The 21,895-nt window shown below is 44.4% G+C and overlaps 1 protein-coding gene across 3 annotated transcripts in view; it reads left to right on the top strand.

Moving 5' to 3' along the window:
* The first annotated feature begins 3,842 nt into the window (after positions 1-3,842).
* The window catches only part of LOC141144989 (cytidine monophosphate-N-acetylneuraminic acid hydroxylase-like), a 489,338-nt gene continuing 471,285 nt past the window's right edge, over positions 3,843-21,895 (top strand). For 2 of the 3 annotated variants that reach the window (XM_073631175.1, XM_073631172.1), the window contains exon 1: positions 3,843-3,920. The gene's annotated coding sequence lies outside the window, so the exon portion shown is untranslated. Of the gene's footprint in view, positions 3,921-12,470; positions 12,598-21,895 lie in introns of those variants that run through there. The other variant, XM_073631174.1, reaches the window with a different exon arrangement.

Below are 21,895 nucleotides of genomic sequence, written 5' to 3'. Positions count from 1 at the left end.
ACATCACACCGCAAAGCTCCGCATGTGCAAGGCGCTGCTGTCTCTGTGCGTTATTCCAAAAGTTCTTTGGTGTGAGCCTTTTTTGAGATGAGTGCATCAGTTTGCACCGCTGCTATTTGCCACATATGTCTCAAGCGTATCTCGCGTGGCCAAAACATCTCCTGCTTGGGCACCACATGCTTGACCAGACATACCACACCAAAGAACAAAGAGGACCTCTCCTTGCTCCTCATCAGCTGAGATCTCCAACCCCACTATACCTTCAGTCCTCTCTGAGACCTGCACTGAGAGGAATGAAGGTGTAGAATTAGGTGTGTCACAGCCAAGTACTTCTGGGCAATCTGCTTTCGGTACACCGACGTCAGATTGTACCAGGCAAATTTCCCTGCCCCAGCTGCTGCACTGCCGAAAGAGGTTCGCTCCCAGCCATCCACATGCCCAGCGGTTGAATGCTAGCTTGGCAAAACTGCTAGCACTTCAACTGCTACCTTTTCAGTTGGTAGACTCTGCCCCCTTCCGTTAGTTTGTGGAATGTGCGGTTCCCCAGTGGCAGGTAACCAAGCACCACTTTTTCTCACGGAAGGCGATTCCGGCTCTCTACCGGCATGTGGAAGGCAATGTCCATGCCTCGCTGGACAGGGCAGTCAGCGGTAAGGTGCATATTACCACTGACTCATGGTCCAGCAGGCATGGACAGGGACGTTACCTAAGTTTCACGGCGCATTGGGTGACTCTGCTGGCAGCTGGGAAGGATGCAGGACAAGGTGCAGTAGTGTTGGAGGTTGTTCCGCCACCACGCCTCCAAAATGCCACTACTAATGATTCTAACACACCTCTCTCCTCCACCTCCTCCTCTTCTTCTTCCTCCATGGCCTCTTCCTGTGCTTTGTCCTCGGAACCAGCGGTACTCCGTAGGCATTCAAGGGGCTACGCAAGTATGCAGGCCAAAAGATACCATGCGGTGCTTGAGCTGGTGTGCTTGGGGGACAGGAGCCACACTGGGGCAGAGGTTCTGTCAGTTCTGCAGGGGCAGGTTCAGAGGTGGTTGACGTCAACTTAAGGCAGGAATGGTGGTTTGCGACAATGGCACCAACCTTTTCTACGCCCTCCGACAGGGACAAATGACCCATGTGCCCAAGGCCCAATTTTTCATCCCCTTTTTAACAGGGGCGTGTAATTACAATTTTTGATGCAATTCTTTGCAGCAGGGCTAGTTCCTGCGCTCCAACTAGAGTATCTGTGAGGGGTTGCAGTGTTGTGGCACCAGTGCCTAAGGCCCAATTTTTCAGCCCCTGTTCAACAGGGACATGTAATTAAAATTCTTGATTTAATATTTCACAGCAGGGCCCGTTTCTGCACCCACCAAGAGTATCTGTGAGGACTTACAGTGTTGTGGCACCAGCACCACCACCACCACCAAAGGCCTTTCCCCTGTTCAACAGGCGCATGTAATTACAATTCTTGATCTAATATTTCACAGCAGGGCCCTGTGAGTTCTTACAGTGTTGTGGCCAGAACAACACCTAAGGCCCAAATTTCTGCTGACTATATAGGGCAGGCCCCTACTTTCAAACATCCAACGTACAAATGACTCCTACTTGCAAACGGAAGGAGACAACAGGAAGTGAGATGAAATCTACCCCTAGGAAGGGAAATTCTCTCCTGTAAGAGTTAATATGGGAAAAACTTTTCTCCTTTCCACTGATGCTTTATCACCAATCCTTGTTTCACAAAAAAACCCAAAATTTTCAAAAAACATTTGTCATTGGGACAAAAAAGTGAGGTGAAATCTTCTGAAGAGGAGCACAGACAGCAAAACAAATGTCACAGGGGTGATAACCCTTCCCTATGTTTTCCAAAAAGCTTAAGATAGATTTTTTGCTGGAGCTAAACACTTTAAAAATGTACCAGTTCAAAATTACAAACAGATTCTACTTAACAACAAACCTACAGTCCCTGTCTTGTTTGCACCGCCTGTATACTGCTGTTCAGAGTATATAGAGCCTGGGGGCCCCACACCTTTCCTTTTTTAATTTGGGTGCGGGGTTCCCCTTAATATCCATACAAGACCCAAAGGGCCTGGCAATGGACTGGGGGGTGGGGGGTACCCATGCCATTTGTCTCACTGATTTTTATCCATATTGCAAGGACCCGACATTACATTAAAGCCACAAGCAGTTTTAAATTACTTTTTTTCCTTTAAAAATGACATTTTGTGCAGGGACTCTTCTAAGCACAGGAAACATGCGCCACTTTACAGGCATACTATAGACACCCCCCAGGTACGATATTTAAAGGAATATTTCACTTTTTTTTTTTTTTACTTTAAGCATCATTAAAATCACTGCTCCCGAAAAAACGGCCATTTTTAAAAGTTTTTTTGCATTGATACATGTCCCCTGGGGCAGGACCCGGGTCCCCAACCCCTTTTTAGGACAATACCATGCAAATTAGCCTTTAAAATGAGCGCTTTTGATTTTGAACGTTCGAGTCCCATAGACGTCAATGGGGTTCTAACGTTTGTGCGAATTTTTGGTCCGTTCGCAGGTTCTGGTGCGAACCGAACCGGCGGGTGTTCGGCTCATCCCTGCCTACTGTAAATATCTCCTAAACGTGCACTGTTTAGAAGATATTTACCTTGTAGTGCGCTGATCATGTCATCGGCGCATGCGTTATGAAGAAATGGCCCTCTGTGCCGTTTCTTCACTAGCAAGTGCCGTGACTGACAGCTCCCGCACGCATGCACGGGAGCGACGTCACGCGACTTTGGCCAGTCACAGAGCCGGAGTCCCAGGGCGAAGATGGATGCGTCCACCAGTGGGGACATCACAGGCTTTGTTTGCAGGTAAGTGGCACATAATGGGCTAGTATGCGATGCGTACTAGCCCATTATGCTTTTACTTTGCAGGAGGTAAAAAGGGGAAGTAAAACCCATTAGGGTTTACTTCCTCTTTAAGAAAGTTTCCCCACAACCTAGTAAATATAGTGAATGTCCACTTTGCAAAGCATATCCAAACACATTCAAGAAAAATAAAAACAGCATTTTTGCTTGCACATGATTCGATGATGGAAGTCAGCAGAGCTTCACTTTAGGCCCCTTTCACACGTGCGGACCGTATGTTCGTATTTCATCCATCCGTTTTCAGATTAAATACGGACATACATGCATCCCTATGGGATAGTGGGTGTCTGCGGATGAACATCCGCTGACACCCGATATCATCCGGCCCCGCTATTGTCCGATTCTGCAGACGGAAGATGGTCCGTGTTCATCCGATCCCCCATAGGAGAGAGCGGAGATCTGACAGGGCGGTCCCTGCACAGTGTGCAGGGACCGCCCTGTCATCCACCAGCTCAGCGGGGATCAATGGAGCGATCCCCGCTGAGCAAGCGGATGTTCACGGGTCGGATCAACACGGATCCGCACATGTGAAAGGGGCCTCATTCAGTAAGCTCTAGGAAAATTTCCTTGCCTCTTTTATTTTAATAAAGTTCTGTTTAAATAAAGGTTGCAAAGTGTTGTTAACATTTTTTTAAGGAAAGATATTGGGGTTTATTTACTACAGCTGAAAAGTGCAAAATCAGGCTCACTTCTGCATAGAAATTAATCAGCTTCCAGGTTTTATTGCCAAAGCTTAACTGAACAAGCTTAGGTTAGAAGTTGATTGGTTTCTATGCAGAGGTGAGCCTGATTTTGCACTCTCCAACTTTAGTAAGTAAAACCCACTGTGTTGTTTTGACTATCACGGAGATGGCAGCTAGTTTACTTGTTGAATTACTACATTTAAACATAGGTGGAGTCAGAGAGAAGAAAAAAATAAAATTGTTATACTCGTCTCAGACAATGCACACCTTGCCCTTTGCAACCTGCTGCTTCTTCTTATCTGTCAGCGCTGTTCCTTCACTAGAACAGAACATAGGTATGTACACACAGAGAATAGTGCTTAAAATCATGATTTGTCTTCATTTTTTTTTGTGTTTAATTATGTAAAAACCTACAGTGGTAATTGGGTTATATTAAACAAAAGGCAGTAGAACATTATTACACCTGAGAATTTAATAAGCTGTAATGTCACATATAATAGTGGCTAATAAATGTACTTATTCAACCTGCAAATACTTTAATGATTAGATGCTTTGCATTCTTTGTATAGCACATTGTACTTTAAAACAGGTTCACCATTTTTTTAGGCTCACCATTTTTTCAGATTGTAGCGTTTTATAATGATCCATTGTTTTACACTTTTAAAAGGAATTAGAGTGGTAATTATATGTAAAAAACCTGCAAAAAAAAAAATAGGGACAGGATATAATTAACATACAACTACTGAATTGTTTTTAATATAACCATGAATGAACATTGCTTTAGTAAACCATATATTATTTTACTGTACTGTACTTCAATGTACAATATTAGAATAATCAGCACTACATCACCTTATAAAAAAGTGTATTTTGTATACAAATACTGTATTTTTTACAGGCAAACACAATTGCGCTGTAAATTGGAAATACTGAGAACAACCACAGGAAAAGTCACTGGAAATATGATTTTTAGAGTTAGCACTATGTAGGATTTTTCTATAGTTATTACTATTTATGTTGCGTCTTAGCCTAGTTACATTTAAAAATACCTTTCATGCATTTTAATAAGTCATATAACCCAATTTTTGTTATCATAAAAACTGTTATGCTGAGTAAATAGATACCTGACATGTCATGCTTTATAATTGCGTACGCTTGTGGAATGGCGCCAAACATTTCTATAGGTGACATTTTAAAATTTTTTACAGGTTACCAGTTTAGAGCTACAGAGGAGGTCTAGCACTAGAATTATTGCACTACAATGCTCGTGTTGATACCTCACATGTGTGGTGCGAACACCGTTTACATATACGTTCGCTTCTATGCGCGAGGGGATGGGGGCGCTTTTTAAAAAAAATTCTTATAATTTATTTTATTTTTACACTGTCCCTCTTGTTTTTTATTTTTTTTAATCACTTTTATTCCTATCACAAGAAATGTAAACATCCCTTGTGATAGAAATAAGGCATGATAGGTCCTCTTTATGGAAAAATCTGGGGTCTCTCCTCTACCCTGAAAAGTATGAGATAAAAAAACAAAAAAAAACAAAACAAAAACTTTAATCTCTGCTTTCTAGGTAAAAAATGGCAGTGTTTACATCTGCCAGAGCCAGAGGTGACAGGATCATAGAGATGGCCGGGAACCATCCGGGACAAAACCTGTATCATACTTACTAGAGATGGGCTCGGGCATGTTCCAAATCCCACCTGCCCGATCCCACCAGGACTCTGCACATGGCTAATCACAGGCAGTGAGAAATTTCCCAATCTGTGCAGCTGCGGAAATGTCTCATTGCCTGTGATTAGGAGTGTGCAGTGTAGGCTTCCTGGTGGGATTTCGAACATGCCCGAGCCCATCTCTAATACTTACACAAACGAGAAACTAGTTCCAAGATGTGGAAGGCACCAAAAAAAGCTAAAGAAACCGCAGTTTAAAAAATTGTTTCCAATACTGAAGAAAAAACTGTTTTAGTAGCAAACTGTTTTAGTGATCAAGCAGATCACATAGCATTGTAACTGAGATAATGACCACCTGTGGGGGGAGTAAATCTGATTTCTAGGGGGAGTAAAAATGTTTTCTTTTGAGGGACTATTTTACAATCACAGGAACAAACTGGGGCAGCATGTAGCTTCCTAACAGAGAAACACTTGTATTTATGTATTTATATATAGTATTACAGCGCTTGTAAGCGGGGGAATTAGCATTGCTGTATTATACAGGGAAACACTGTCAGAAACCATGAACCAGCCTGAGACAGAAGTACAGTAAAATCACACTTGTTTATTATCAAAAATAAAAAGGTAAATAGAGTAAGCGTAGTCAAAACATAGCCAGAGTCCAGTAACCGGATCGGGTAGTCAGCCAGGCCAGAAGTCAGGGATCCAAGTAGAGGAACAGCAAGCAGGATAAGGAGCAAGGGATGTCAGCAAAGCCAGTCTTTAAACAGGAACGCAGGAGATGGTTTCTTGTGATGTGACCAAGGCGAAGGCAGGAATAAAGTGAGCTGGAGATCTTTAAGTAGGCGGGACTGACGAGCAGATCCACAACAGCTGGTTAACTGTGGAGAGAGATGAGAGCTGGCAATTAGCCGACAGCTGAGCGGACAGCTCAGAGAAGGAAGGGTTGCGTGGTATTGTAAATCAAGTAACTTTAATTGCCGGATAAGCAGTAGTAGAAAATGATATTTACAAAAGTGGAGCAAACAGTTCTCTTGTTAGCATATACGGCACCAATTCACAGTCCATTCAGCAAAGATACAGAATTCAGCTCAGTAAACTGGCACTGTAGTTACTATTCCTCTATTCAGGCACATCAATGATATACAAGGCACATTTTGATTACTTGCCATAGGCTGGAGTTCATAAGCAGGTTCTACAGATGCAACAGAGATGATTTAACAGGAAAATACACTATCTTAGATGATCTTCCATCACAAGCACAGTAGCAGTGCTGAAAGACAGGACTCCTGAGGATCCCTGTTCTGTCTCTGTAGTCTGGAACACTCCCCCTGAATAAGGCCTAGCTTTCCCTCACAGGAACTATACCTTTCCCCCACTCATTCCACACACATGCTTCCCAAAATGGTGGCTGGGCCCCCTTTTATATGTAATCTAACAGAAAATGGTGGACAAAATCTCGCGACAACTTAGTACCAATCAGAACACGAAGCTTCTCCAAGATGGCTGCTGGAGTCAAGTTCAGGGAACGTTACAGCCTCAACAGGGTTTCAGAAAACAGCAGGAAAACACAAACACACTCTGAATATAATATGACATTTCTGCATGAGAAAGTAAGTATGATACAATTGTAGTCCCACTTCTCCTCTCAGCCAGCAAGACTGCCCTGTCACAGTTAACTGTATGTCAGGAGGCTACCTACACGCTGCCCTAATATAAATATGTAATACTTATTGAAGTCACACTACAGGGTACGTAGCACCTACATTGCAGCAGAAGCCTAATCAAATTTAACTTAATTGGTTTATTTATCTTTAAAATTATTAAAAATTATTTTCACATTCAATTTAACAATAGCGCAGGTGCATTTCTACTATTATAATATATATATATATATATATATATATATATATAAATTATAAAAAGGCAGAACATAAAAAATATATCATAAATAAATCATAGGTATCTGAATAGTTTTTTTCATATCATAACTGTCTCATTACATCTTGAACTGATTGCTGATAACGAGGAACCAAATCTTTGTACAGTTTAGAACTTTGACCACTGCTCCTTGGGCCAGTTTATGAGCAGTTGGAAATTCTGGTGATATACAGTCAGGTCCATAAATATTGGGACATCGACACAATTCTAATCTTTTTGGCTCTATACACCACCACAATGGATTTGAAATGAAACGAGCAAGATGTGCTTTAACTGCAGACTTTCAGCTTTAATTTGAGGGTATTTACATCCAAATTAGGTGAATGGTGTAGGAATTACAACAGTTTGTATATGTGCCCACCCCCTTTTTAAGGGACCAAAAGTAATGGGACAGATTAACAATCATCCATCAAACTTTTACTTTTTAATACTTGGATACAAATCCTTTGCAGTCAATTACAGCCTGAGGTCTGGAACGCATAGACATCACCAGACGCTGGGTTTCATCCCTGGTGATGCTCTGCCAGGCCTCTACTGCAACTGTCTTCAGTTACTGCTTTTTCTTGGGGCATTTTCCCTTCAGTTTTGTCTTCAGCAAGTGAAATGCATGCTCAATCGGATTCAGATCAGGTGATTGACTTGGCCATTGCATAATATTCCACTTCTTTCCCTTAAAAAACTCTTTGGTTGCTTTCGCAGTATGATTCAGGTCATTATCCATCTGCACTGTGAAGCGCCGTCCAATGAGTTCTGAAGCATTTTGCTGAATATGAGCAGATAATATTGCCCGAAACAGTTCAGAATTCATCCTGCTGCTTTTGTCAGCAGTCACATCATCAATAAATACAAGAGAACCAGTTCTATTGGCAGCCATACATGCCCACGCCATGGCAGTACCACCACCATGCTTCACTGATGAGGTGGTATGCTTTGGATCATGAGCAGTTCCTTTCCTTCTCTATACTCTTCTCTTCCCATCACTCTGGTACAAGTTGATCTTGGTCTCATCTGTCCATAGGATGTTGTTCCAGAACTGTGAAGGCTTTTTTTTAGATGTTGTTTGGCCATCTCTAATCTGGCCTTCCTGTTTTTGAGGCTCACCAATGGTTTACATCTTGTGGTGAACCCTCTATATTCACTCTGGTGAAGTCTTCTCTTGATTGTTGACTATGACACACATACACCTACCTCCTGGAGAGTGTTCTTGATCTGGCCAACTGTTGTGAAGGGTGTTTTCTTCACCAGGGAAAGAATTCTTCGGTCATCTACCACAGTTGTTTTCCGTGGTCTTATGAAGTTGCTGAGCTCAGTGGTGCATTCTTTCTTTTTAAGGATGTTCCAAACAGTTGATTTGGCCACACCTAATGTATTTGCTATCTCTCTGATGGGTTTGTTTTGTTTTTTCAGCCTAATGATAGCTTGCTTCACTGATCGTGACAGCTCTTTGGATCTCATATTGAGAGTTGACAGCAACAGATTCAAAATGCAAATAGCACACTTGAAATGAACTCTGGACCTTTTATCTGCTCCTTGTAAATGGGATAATGAGGGAATAACACACACCTGGCCATGGAACAGCTGAGCAGCCAATTGTCCCATTACTTTTGCTCCCTTAAAAAGTGGGAGGCACATATACAAACTGTTGTAATTCCTACACCATTCACCTGATTTGGATGTAAATACCCTCAAATTAAAGCTGAAAGTCTGCAGTTAAAGCACATCTTGTTCGTTCCATTTCAAATCCATTGTGGTGGTGTATAGAGCCAAAAAGATTAGAATTGTGTCGATGTCCCAATATTTATGGACCTGACTGTAAAACATCCGGAAATTACCTTATATTTGAGGGCCAGGTATTTTGCCTTGAGCCAATGTAAACAATGAAGCACTAAGAGTCCCAGCAGCCTGACTACAGCATAGTTGGCAATAGCCCGATTTTCCGGGGACAATCCCGATTTTGGGACCCTCATGCCAATCGGAAGCCACCCCGATTCGGGATTTTGCCTTTTGTCCAGGGAAATCGGGAATGTTTGGCTCTACAGCAGCTGAACTGGCTCCTGGCTCCAACAAAATGGCCGCCGATGCCGCCGCGAGATCTCTTTCCCCTTGTGTTCAGTGGAGAGTGGAGGGGGCTCGATCCGTGCAGCCAATGAATGGGCTTCTCTCTTGACAATTCTGAAGGCGGGGTTAGCTGCACAGATCGGACCCTCACCTCTCCACTGAACACATGGTGACGCTTGTGGAGTTTGCTTTGCTCTGCCGTTGTCCCTCTCGGTGTACAGCCCGGGCCAGCGATGTAACTATGTACAGGGGGGGGTTACTATGTTACTATGTTCAGGGGGGTAACTATGTACAGGGGGGGTAACTATGTACGGGGGGGTAAGTATGTACAGAGGGTAACTATGTATGGGGGGTAACTATGTACAGGGGGGTAACTATGTACAGGGGGTAACTATGTACAGGGGGTAACTATGTACAGGGGGGGTTACTATGTACGGGGGGGGTAACTATGTACAGGGGGGGTTACTATGTACAGGGAGAGGGGGATAACTATGTACAGGGGGCTAACTATGGCTCTGCTTGGGACACTGATGTAAGGACTGAGGCTGGGGACACTGGTGTAAGGACTGAGGCTCTGCTGGGGACACCAGTTGTAAGGACAGACTGTGCTAGGGGCACCTGATGCAAGGACGGACTTTGCTGGGGGCCCTTGATGCAAGAACGGACTTTGCTGGGGGCACCTGATACAAGGTCGGACTCTACTGGGAGCACCTCATGCAAGAACGGACTCTGCTCTGGGGGCACTTGATGCAAGGACGGACTCTTCTGGGGGCACCCGATACAAGGACGGACTCTTCTGGGGGCACCTGATACAAGGATGGACTCTGCTGGGAGCACCTGATGCAAGGACGGACTCTGTTGGGGGCACCTGATGTAAAGACGGAGTCTGCTGGGAGCACCTGATTCAAGGACAGACTCTGCTGGGGGCACCTGATGCAAGAACGAACTTTGCTGGGGGCACTTGATGCAAGGACAGACTCTGCTGGGGGCACCTGATACAAGGACGGACTCTGCTGGGAGCACCTCATGCAAGGACGGACTCTGCTCTGGGGGCACTTAAAGCAAGGACGGACTCTTCTGGGGGCACCCGATACAAGGACGGACTCTTCTGGGGGCACCTGATACAAGGATGGACTCTGCTGGGAGTACCTGATGCAAGGACGGACTCTGCTGGGGGCACCTGATGTAAAGACGGACTCTGCTGGGGGCACCTGATGTAAAGACGGACTCTGCTGGGGGCACCTGATGTAAAGATGGACTCTGCTGGGGGCACCTGATGTAAGGACAGACTCTGCTGGGGGCACCTGATGCAAGGACGGACTGTGCTGGGGGCACCAGATGGCATCTGGTGGCAGGCGACATGGCAGGTGACACGCTCAGGGGTCCCACTGATTCTGGATTATGTGAGTTGAATGATTTCAATCTATATTAAAATGTAATAATAGTAATAATGCGCTTCAATCATCCTGACACCACAACAACCATGGTGCTGGGATAATTGAAGCGCTAACACCAGGTGTTTGGAGTATCTTTATCTGCTGGTTTGTACACATCTGGAATACACATTTCTATTGTGGTGTAGGATCTGGGCCTGCTGTTCCTCCATCCCTCTTTCCTTCCCTCTCTCTCCTTCCCTCCTTCTTTCCTTCTTTCCCTCTCCCTCCCTCCCTCTTTTCCCCTTTCTTTCTCCATCTCTCATTCATCTCAGACCACAAACCACACCCCCATATAAGCCACACCCACTATTTCACGTAAACCACACCCATTGTTCGGCGCTGTGCACATTTTTCTTTTTTTTGCTATGTCACGCCTAACAACGCATGCCCCGCCCCTAATTATAATAAGACTCCGCCTACAGCCAAAAAAGTGTCCCTATACATTTTTTTACAATGTTGACAACTATGCTACAGGTGGAGACAAACCAGAGCATTTAATTGCATACATAATGTGTTTGTTATGTTTGCAGAACAATAGGTTTGTTGCTAAAAATGCTGGCCCCATACTACCACTGCAACCATGACAGGAAACAGTGTCTGGAGCAGATTTGCTAAAGATAAAAAGGCTCTGCAAGTGAGGTTGCTCTCTGTTAAAGTAGTTGTATACCCCCAATGCGGAAGTTGTACCTATAGGTAAGCCTATAATACGGCTTACCTATAGGTACTGTAAATATGTGCATGTTTAGGAGATATTTACCTTGTAGTGCGCCGATCATGTCATTGGCACATGCGCTGTGAAGGAATGGCATGCGCGGGAGTGATGTCACGTGACTTTGGCCAGTCACAGAGCCGGAGTCCGCAGCTCCAGAAGGAAGAGGGGCGAATATGGATGCGGCCAAAAGTGGGGACATCACGGGCTTTGTTTGCAGGTAAGTGGCACATACTGGGCTAGTATACGATGCATACTAGCCCATTATGCTTTTGCTTTGCAGGGGGAAAAAAGAGGAAGTAAAACCCATTAGGGTTTACTTCCTCTTTAAGAAAGTTTCCCCAGAACCCAGTAAATATGGTGAATTTTCACTTTGCAAAGCATATCCAAACACATTCAAGAAAAATAAAAACAGCATTTTTGCTTGCACATGATTAGATGATGGAAGTCAGCAGAGCTTTACTTCATTCAGTAAGCTCTAAGGAAATTTCCTTGCCTTTTTTATTTTTACAAAGTTCTGTTTAAATAAAGGTTGCAAAGTGTTGTTAATTTTATATTTTTTTAAGGAAAGATATTGGGGTTTATTTACTACAGCTGAAAAGTACGAAATCAGGCTCACTTCTGCATAGAAATCAATCAGCTTTCAGGTTTTATTGCCAAAGCTTAACTGAACAAGCTTAGGTTAGAAGCAGATTGATTTCTATGCAGAGGTGAGCCTGATTTTGCACTCTCCAGCTTTAGTAAGTAAAACCCACTGGGGTTTATTTACTAAAGGCAAATTCACTTTGCACTACAAGTGCACTTGGAAGTGCAGTCGCTGTAGATCTGAGGGGGACATGCAAGAAAAATAAAAAACAGCATTTTTGCTTGTACATGATTGGATGTTAAAATTAGCAGAGCTTTCCCTCATTTCAGATCTTCCCCTCAGATCTAAAGCAACTGCACTTCCAAGTGCACTTGTAGTGCAAAGTGGAGTTTCCTTTAGTAAATCAACCTCACTGTGTCGTTTTGACTACCACGGAGATGGCAGCTAGTTTACTTGTTGATTTACTGCATTTAAACATAGGTGGAGTCAGAGAGAAGAAAAAAATAAAATTGTTATACTCGTCTCAGACAATGCACACCTTGCCCTGTGCAACCTGCTGCTTCATCTTATCTGTCAGCGTTGCTCCTTTACTAGAACAGAACTTAGGTATGTACACACAGAGAATAATAGTGCTTAAAATCATTATTTGTCTTCTATTTTTTATGTTTAATTATGTAAAAACCTACAGTGTTAATTGGGTTCTCAATTCTATTAAACAAAAGCCAGTAGAACACTATTACACTTGAGAATTTAATACACTGCAATGTCACAGATAATAGTGGCTAATACATTTACTGATTCATCCTGCAAATACTTTGATGATTAGATGCTTTGCATGCTTTGTATAGCACATTGTACTTTAAAACAGGTTCACCATTTTTTTAGGCTCACCATTTTTTCAGATTGTGGTGTTTTATAATGAGCCATTGTTTTACACTTTTAAAAGGAATTAGAGTGGTAATTATATGTAAAGAAAACTGCAAAAAAATAGGGACAGGAAATAATTACTGAATTGTTTTTAATATAACCATGAATGTACATTTTATAAACCATATATTATTTTACTGTATTACTATATACTATTTTCCATCACAATATATTGTATTGCATCTTATTATAATACCATATCATATTTTACTATACATGGCACAGGCAAAAATTACAGCTATCTGTAATCCCTGTATAACCATAAATACTAATATTGTATATCATATTACTTCAATGCACAATATTAGAATAATCAGCACTACATCATTTTTTTTACAGGCAAGCACTAGGAAATATGATTTTTAGAGTTATCACTATGTAAGATTTTTCTATAGTTATTACTATTTATGTTGCTTCTTAGCCTAGTTACATTTAAAAATACATTTCATGCATTTTAATAAGTCATATTGGTTCTCTATGCTTTTTTTTTTTATGTCCGTCTAAAAGTGAGCTTTAAAACTTTAACCGAAACACATGATTTGCTTCTTAAAGCTATAATCTCCAGTGTTGAGTTGTCACTTGGTTAGGAATAGAGTAGAAATCTTCTAAAGGGGACCTTGATCCTGTAAAACCTGCCTTAAACTGTTATGCCCTGTACACACGGTAGGACTTTGTTCGGACATTCCGACAACAAAATCCTAGGATTTTTTCCTACGGATGTTGGCTCAAACTTGTCTTGCATACACACGGTCACACAAAGTTGTCGGAAAATCCGATCGTTCTAAACGCGGTGACGTAAAACACGTACGTCGGGACTATAAACGGGGCAGTGGCCAATAGCTTTCATCTCTTTATTTATTCTGAGCATGCGTGGCACTTTTTCCATCGGATTTGTGTACACACGATCGGAATTTCCGACAACGGATTTTGTTGTCGGAAAATTTTATCTCCTGCTCTCCAACTTTGTGTGTCGGAAAATCCGATGGAAAATGTCCGATGGAGCCCACACACGGTCGGAATTTCCGACAACACGCTCCGATCGGACATTTTCCATCGGAAAATCCGATCGTGTGTACGGGGCATTAGAGAGGAAAACCTGTCAGGGATTTTAATCTATCCATACTCTGTCCAAAACTTTAACCAAAGTTTTGGCTTTATAGATTCTTTAACCTGTATTCTAGACCTTAGTCCCTAATGCTGGCACAAAACTGAAAGGTAGACCAGTGACCCTTAGGCCCCTTTCACACGGGACGGATCCGTGTTGATCCGCCCCGTGTTTATCCGCTGCTCAGCGGGGATCGCTCCGCTTTCCCCAGCTGAGCCGGCAGATGACAGGGCGGGACCCGCACACTGTGCAGGGACCGCCCTGTCAGATCTCCGCTCTCCCCTATGGGGGATCGGAGGAACACGGACCGTCTGTCCGTGTTCCTCCGATCCGCTCTGCAGATGGATAGAAAAATAGGATTTTCTTCCGTCCGCAGAATCGGACGAGAGCGAAGGCGGACGACATCGGGTGTTAGCGGATGTACATCCGCTGACACCCGCTATCCCATAGGGATGCATGTATGTCCGTATTTCATCCGAAAACGGATGGATGAAATACGGACATACGGTCCGCATGTGTGAAAGGGGCCTTAAACTACAAATTACATATCTGCACTAAATGGTGAAAAACAGTTCCTCATTGAGAACAGTGAGAGCTGAATACGTGCAACATTGAACATTTTCACTAAGAACATGGTTTGGCTTATAATGGATGATTATTAATAAATTAGTAAATTGAAAATATTTCATTCTCAGGGATTTCCAACAAAAGGCCATAAAAAAAATGTGTTAGAAGGCTGATTTCAAAATCTCAAATCCACATCACAGAACATTTTTTCCTTTTTACCATATTACACAAAAAATATGTTTCTTACATAATTGGAAAATAATAATTAAGTAAAATTAGTACATTTGTAAAAACAATGAAAAAGAAATATTTTATTAAATGGATAGATTTTGAGGCAGGGAAATGTTTTTTAAACTGCACATGCATATACGTAACTGTTTGCCGCTATCTGCACATCTGCAGGAAAAACCTTTGCATGGATTTTTCAAGGAAATGTTTGCCAGCAGGGAACATGTCTAAAGAGCGCAGATGATGCCTCTCTGAGCCAAGACTGTTTGTGCACATGTGCATTGTCTGTATGTGGGATATGTGGATTTTTTTTTCCAGTTAAGTGATTGAGAGCATGTCGTTGTATGTGTTCTTTTAGATAAGGGCATCACAACTTTTAGGCCTCATGCACGCTGGACATTATAAAAACGACAGTAGTGTTAGCTGTAGAAAGCTGTAGCTGTAGAATGAGTTTTGCAGCATTTTTGCAGTAGCATTTTTAAAAGTTTTGTTAGCTGTTACGTTTTTTAGCTTTTTTAACAAAACTATACTCCAACAAAAGCTTATGGCTCAAAAACACTGATAAATGCAGAATAAAGGAAAATTGAATATCAAATACTTACCGCAATTTCCCTTTCCTGACGAGCTCCATGCCAGTCTACCATTGGGTATGCTCCACCCATATCCCCCACCTGCAGGACCTAACTCATAAATTTGACTCCCTCCCTCAGGCCGGCATTCCATAACTCGATTTCCGCACCTGGGTGGGAGTCTGTGAGACGCTCCTTGTGAAGCGCGCAGTTATTCCTTCCAAAAGGTTCAACCCCCTATCCGTATATAAGAGAGGGAGATCACTTTCACAATCCAAGAAGCAATCACTCTGCTCGAAGCTCTGGCCCCCTTGCGTAAACCTCTGTGAACCACAAACAGGCAATCTGATGACCTGAAAGTCTGGGCAGCGTGGATACTTGTCTTTGGTGTCTCCTCAACATCCAAAGGACTAACTTTTTGTCCATCTTCCAGATGAAAAGTAGACAACACGATTTCTTGACTTAAAGGGTAAGTTCAAAAAAGACATAATAATGCAGAGGCAATTTCTAAGCCCCAGACCCCTGACGCGACTATACCGGGGCTCAGAACGGAAGATCACCACGCAACAGGTTAGCGGGACTGGGGGGGGGTGAGGAGGGGGTCCTGCGTAAGTTCACCTTACAGATTTTTCTGTAAAGGTGAACTTACACTTTAAATAGAATCTTGAGGCCACTTTTAGAATAGAATCCAGCATTGGGAGCAGAATAACTCTGTCCCCCAGGACTTATAGGATTCTTTATACACTAGAGCTGCCAACTCAGAAATCCTCCTAGCTGAGGCTACTGTCACTAGGAAAGCTGGTAATTCCCATAGCGACAACTCCATCATGGATTTTTCGAGCAGACATGGAGTTGAGTACTATTGTGAAGTCCAGTGTAGAAATGTGGGGTCTCTGGGAGGTGTTAGCTTCACTACAGCCTTAAGGATGGAAGAATCAGAGGTCTACTGAGTCCCACTAAGGGCCAATGTGGCAGAGATGTGTCCTTTGAGTGTGCTTGTGCTCAGGCCCATGTTTGAAGAAAGTTTGAGACCTCTTTGAAGAAAACCAACGACATGACAAACTCTTGCTTCCCCGGAGAAAACTTCTGACGTAGAATACTCTTGGAATTTTGCCAGACTTTGCTGTAGACTTTGTTAATGCTGCTCTTCTGTGCTCTCATAATGGCATCTACCATTCTCAAAGAGCAACCTTAATCCGTGAACCTTCGCCCCTCAAAATCCAGGCCACTAACTTAAGCTTCTCCGGGGCTGGATGGAGAACTTGACCTTGGGCCACTGTCTGGCAACTGAGATTTGTACTAGGTGTCTGTGAAATATAAATAGTTTGGTGCATATCCACTGTTGAAGAGAAACTCCTGGAAAGGGTATCTTCTCAGCAAAGAACAGAGAGAAGCACACTGCTCCAGGCATACTCAGGTACAGGATGGATCACAGGTGCAGACCTGGGCTCACCACCGTGGAAGACGAACAAGACAAGGAATTGGTCGCACACTGGAACTCCAAATTATCTCAATGTCATCTTTATTGTCAAAAAAGGATCAGACAGTGGTAGACGTTTCACAAGCGATAGCTTGCTTGAGTTGTGAACAAGCAAGCTATCGCTTGTAAAACATCTACCATTGCCTGTATCTGTCTGACCCTTTTTTGACAATAAAGATGACATTGAGATAATTTGGAGTTCAAGTGTGCGACCAATTCCTTGTCTTAAGGGTATCTTCTCCACTGAGCCTCTCAACACAAGGACAGGTGAGACCGTTGTCCCAATAGTCACCAGGCATGCAGACGCTGACAGGTGAAGAGAGGAATACCAGGACAATTTAGTACCTTACCACTGGTATGTTCTCTAGCAGCAGAGAAAGGCATACTTTGAACCATGATCAGTTGGGCTTCTAATTACAGAGGGACTGTGCAGGGGTCAGATGACCCTGTTCTTTAATCGCCAACTGCCAACTCAGACATTTATCTTGAGGCAGGAAGCCAGAATGTTTACAATCACAGAACCTTGCTGTCAATTTAAGCTTCATCTTCTATGAACAAATGCAGTGAATGAGTACTATCTTGAAGGCCACATCATCTTCTAATGGTAAAGTAATGTATCTGACCAATCCTATAAGGGACACTGACCAAAAAGGGTAACTCCATACGCTAGACACCTTCCTCTTCACAAGGGCATAACTTTTACATCTGCTGTGAAAACATGCTTTTTGCTCCATTTCTCTAGAGCCTTCTGAGCCGTAACTCAGTCACCATAGAGAAATTGCAAAGCAGTCTTTGGAGGCACTTGAAATACTTCTACTACTTTCCTTCTGTCTTAAGGCATCTCACCAGCCTTACAAAGGAGGGCTCAAACTGGATAAAGCTCATCCTGATCTGCATCTATTTCTTTGGAAGTGTCTAAAGAAGGTTGGTTGGCTGGAGAAAGCTCTTGAGACCAGTTGCTGGTTTTGGAAGGAAAATGGGACCTTGACAGAATAGATGACTCTTGCACAAGGGGAGTTCAAAGAACTCATTTAGAGTGTTTTGACCACATGCTTAAAGAGTTGTGACAACCTTTTGGTCCTCGTCATCTTCATCACTGACTGCTTGAACAAAGCAGGATTCATAGTCATGTGTCTCCCTCTTTGGAAGTGTCTGAAGAAGGCTGTTTGCCTAGGCAGCAGATGGGCACTGTCCCCTACCTTCATTGGTAGCGCTGGTCTTTATTTGGAGTGGACATTTGTTTTTCTGCAGAAGCAGAAGGCAGGCAAAAAACATTGAGCTTGTTCAATGACTATTAGGCAGCAGTGTAGTGCCTCATCCATAAGGAAGCGCAGTATCTTCATAATATTAAGGTAAGTGTCCACTCCAGCCTTGATATTGCACTGCCTCCCCACTGAGAGTGATTCACACCTCATATACCACCCCAGAGACAAGCAGAGGGGCTCCCTGATAGACGTTGCATTTAGCATGTAAACACAGGGACCACATACTAGCAGAGCAGGATGGACAGCCTGTACGTTATATGAGCTAGGAGACGTGCCAATTTCCTGGATCCTGTCCCTTCACAGGGTGAGTGGAAACGACTCCTTTAGAGTGTATTGACCACGTGTTTAATGAATGTGACAGCCTGTTAGGTGGAGTCACCTTTATCCTTGGCTGTTTGAAATAGGCAAGATTCATACAGTCATTTTCATCTGTATCTTCTCTTTGGAAGAGTCCGAAAAGCATTGTTTGCCTGGGAAGGCTTGGAGACTGCTCATTGCCAGATCAGGTAGCCCCTTCACAGGGTGAGTGGAAACACTCCTTTAGAGTGTATTGACAATGTGCTTAATGAACGTGACAACCTGTTAGGTGTCGTCATTTTTATCCTTGGTTGCTTGAACAAGGCAGCATTCTTGCAGTCATGTTCGTCTGTATCTTCTATTTGGAAGAGTCTGAAGAGGGTTGTTTGCCTGGGAAGGATTGGAGACAGCTCATTACCAGAATAGGCAACTCCTTCTCAGGGTGAGTAGAAACACTCCTTTAGAGTGTATTGACTGCAGGCTTAATGAATGTGACAACATGTTACGTGTTGTCATCTTTATCCTTGGTTGCTTGAACAAGGCAACATTTATTGCAGTCATGTTTATCCGTATCTTCTCTCTCTCTAAACAGGATCCTTTAGAATGTATTGCCCACGTACAGGGCTTGCCTGCCGAGGCATGAGATGCACAGGCCCAATTTAGGCAGTGCATGATGCCTGCCAATCCGGAGGGACTAAATGGTATAAGCCCATAGTTAGTTTCCCATACACCTGAACGGTACCCCTTACCTTCTTTGCAATGACTGGCTACTAGGATGAGGTGACATAAGGGCCGGCCCAAGACATTGTGATGCCTGGGCCCAGGTATAATATGCTGCCCCCTCCCTCCCAAAAAAAACACACCCACCAAAAGGCCCCCACATTCATTATTTGATATCATGACAATTAAAACCAAAGTTAAATTTATCAGGAACTCAGATTTACATGCAACAGTGGTGGTGGGGTTTAGACAGAGGAGGCGGTGGTGGTGAGGGGGGGTTTGGACACAGGCAGGTGTGGTAGGGGGGTTTAGACACAGGCAAGGGTGGTAGGTGGGGGTTAGACACAGGCAGGGGTGGTAGGGAGGGGGTTAGACACAGGCAGGGGTGGTGGTGTGGGGGTTAGACACAGGCAGGGGTGGTAGGGAGGGGGTTAGACACAGGCAGGGATGGTAGGGGGGTTAGACACAGGCATGGGTGGTGAGGGGGTTAGACACAGGCAGGGGTGGTAGGGAGGGGGTTAGACACAGGCAGGGGTGGTAAGGGGGTTAGACACAGGCAGGGGTGGTGGGGGGCTAGACACAGGCAGGGGTGGTAGTGAGGGGGATAGACACAGGCAGGGGTGGTAGGGAGGGGGATAGACACAGGCAGGGGTGGTAGGGGGTTATACACAGGCAGGGGTGGTAGGGAGGGGATTAGACACAGGCAGGCGTGGTAGGGGGTTTAGACACAGGCAGGGGTGGTAGGGGGGTTTAGACACAGGCAGGGGTGGTAGGTGGGGGTTAGACACAGGCAGGGGTGGTAGGGAGGGGGTTAGACACAGGCAGGGGTGGTAGGGAGGGGGTTAGACACAGGCAGGGGTGGTAGGGAGGGGGTTAGACACAGGCAGGGATGGTAGGGGGGTTAGACACAGGCATGGGTGGTGAGGGGGTTAGACACAGACAGGGGTGGTAGGGAGGGGGTTAGACACAGGCAGGGGTGGTAGGGGGGTTATACACAGGCAGGGGTGGTAGGGAGGGGATTAGACACAGGCAGGCGTGGTAGGGGGTTTAGACACAGGCAGGGGTGGTAGGGAGGGGGTTTCGACACAGGCAGGGGTGGTAGGGAGGGGGTTTCGACACAGGCAGGGGTGGTAGGGAGGGGGTTAGACACAGACAGGGGTGGTAGGGAGAGGGTTAGACACAGGCAGGGATGGTAGGGGGGTTAGACACAGGCATGGGTGGTGAGGGGGTTAGACACAGGCAGGGGTGGTAGGTAGGGGGTTAGACACAGGCAGGGGTGGTAGGGAGGGGGTTAGACATAGGCAGGGGTGGTAGGGGGGGTTAGACACAGGCAGGGGTGGTAGGGGGGCTATACACAGGCAGGGGTGGTGGAGATGGGATTAGTGGCGCTGGCACTTACTTTCTCTCAGTGTCAGCCGCGCCTATAGTGATTCTCTTTTTATCATGGGGTCTCTGCTCAGCAGAAAGCTAGTCCCCCTTCACGCTGTTGGCCGTCAGCCTGTCAGCTGACTTTCCCTTGTCAGCAGCAATGGGGGGGAGCCGCGGAGAGGAGTGGAGTGATCGGGCGGGACCAGTGTCTTTTTGGGCGTCAATGTGCTGCCCCTCAGAACCTGCCGCCTGCGACCAGCGGTCCCACCGGGTCCCATAGTAGGGCTGGCCCTTGCTGCACAAGGACTTGTCTCAGTAAAAATCAATCCCTGACAAGCAGGGATACTGAGCACGTTTAAAGAAGAACTTCACATAAAATAATAATATACCTTGTACAATGCTACCCAAGTCATCTGGTGACTTAAGATAACTAAAATGTCTAAAAGTTACCCACCTACTTCAAATTACAGTACTGCAGACTAAAAAAGCAGTACAAAAACAAATTCATTGGATAGGAATTTGTTTGCTTGGAAATAACCATCTAAGGGGTTAACTATTGTTAGGGAAGGCTAAATACTGCAGTTTCCTAGACCAGCTCAGACATGTTACCAGGTGATAATTCATCAAACCCAGTCATGCCAGAAGCAGGACAATAATAAAAGTTTTGTTTAGGTCAGAAAAAAAAGGGTAGGACTTGGTAACAGATTATAATATTATTCTGCAATGTACACAGATCACCCAAGGGAATAGAAAATATCATCATTGCACATTTCCAACTCCATGTTGAAGATCTTTATCCAGGAATACATCCTAGCAGCTCCTCCAGCCCTCCTCCGCGCTCGGCGCGCCCCCACGTGGTGACGCCCTGCACCAGCTACCTAAAACTCCATTCGCCTTTTCTCCTGCACCGTCAGAATCCCTTAGCAGTATGTGACCCCCCAGCTTATATGGGAGGCCTACCCCCTACCAATACCGAATGGTAATTGGTCAGAGCTCCTCACATGAGCTGCCTGCCACTCAAACCTCAGGTCCAACCTCTGTTCCAGAACAATATTCCTGAAAGGAGGGGAGGGGCCTCTGAGTCAAAGCACAGGTGGTCACACCCACTACTACACTAAACACTCCCAATCTCAAATCAAAACAAACAGGCCTAACCTAAAGCACAGGCATGTCTAAATTTGCCTACACTGATATCTTAGACCCAGAAGAATCCTATTCTAGCACCTACCTAAAGGTAGAGGGTGCTACATTCCCCCCCCACTAAAATTACAGCTGTCCTCAGCTGTGGAGGAATAAATTTGCAAAATACCTCCTGAACCCAGGAGGAAAGGCATCCCATATCAATTAGTTGGATGGGGAAGGGAAAAAAAAACACAAA

This window comes from Aquarana catesbeiana, linkage group LG05 (genome assembly GCF_042186555.1).
Source record: "Aquarana catesbeiana isolate 2022-GZ linkage group LG05, ASM4218655v1, whole genome shotgun sequence".
NCBI lineage: Eukaryota > Metazoa > Chordata > Amphibia > Anura > Ranidae > Aquarana > Aquarana catesbeiana.
This window is presented reverse-complemented; position numbering and strand designations above follow the sequence as displayed.